We start from the raw sequence: 640 nt of genomic DNA, 5'->3' as shown, positions 1-640 counted from the left end.
CTGTCCTTTATTGAGCCCATCTTTGCATGAAATGTTCCCTTGGTATCTCTAATTTTCTTGAAGAGATCTCTAGTCTTTCCCATTCTCTTGTTTTCCTCTATTTCTTTGCATTGATCGCTGAGGAAGGCTTTCCTATCTCTTCTTGCTATTCTTTGGAACTTTGTGTTCCAATGCGTATATCTTTCCTTTTCTCCTTTGCTTTTCTTTTTTTTTTCATGAAAACAATTTATTTTTAATAATAAAGGTGGGCAGAATTACACTGCAGTGTTTATCTCCATGTTATTTGATTAAAGTCAGTTTTTCTGCTTCTTACATTTTTACAAAAGTATAAACTTATTTCTATAATCTGATAATTGCTATAAAAAAGGAAAAAGTGAACACATCGAATAGCCATATAAAGGAAGAACTAGCTCACAAAACTTAAATGTTTAAATGCACTACACAGTAAGTAAGTTCTTACCCACAAATCACATTTGAAGTAACTATTTCATCCTTGCAGCCCCCAACTGCATCTAATACTTTATGAGGAATTCCATCATTCCTTCTTTATTCAAAAACCTCTGCATAAAATGGAGGCCTCTCCAGGAATCAACGTCCTGAGCTGGAATGCCCTCCACCCACCCAGCAGCTCCAGAGTAAG

This window comes from Bison bison, unplaced genomic scaffold (genome assembly GCF_000754665.1).
Source record: "Bison bison bison isolate TAMUID 2011002044 unplaced genomic scaffold, Bison_UMD1.0 scf7180017864468, whole genome shotgun sequence".
Taxonomy (NCBI): domain Eukaryota; kingdom Metazoa; phylum Chordata; class Mammalia; order Artiodactyla; family Bovidae; genus Bison; species Bison bison.
The sequence above is the reverse complement of the archived record's forward strand: the minus strand, read 5'-3'. Positions refer to the sequence as shown.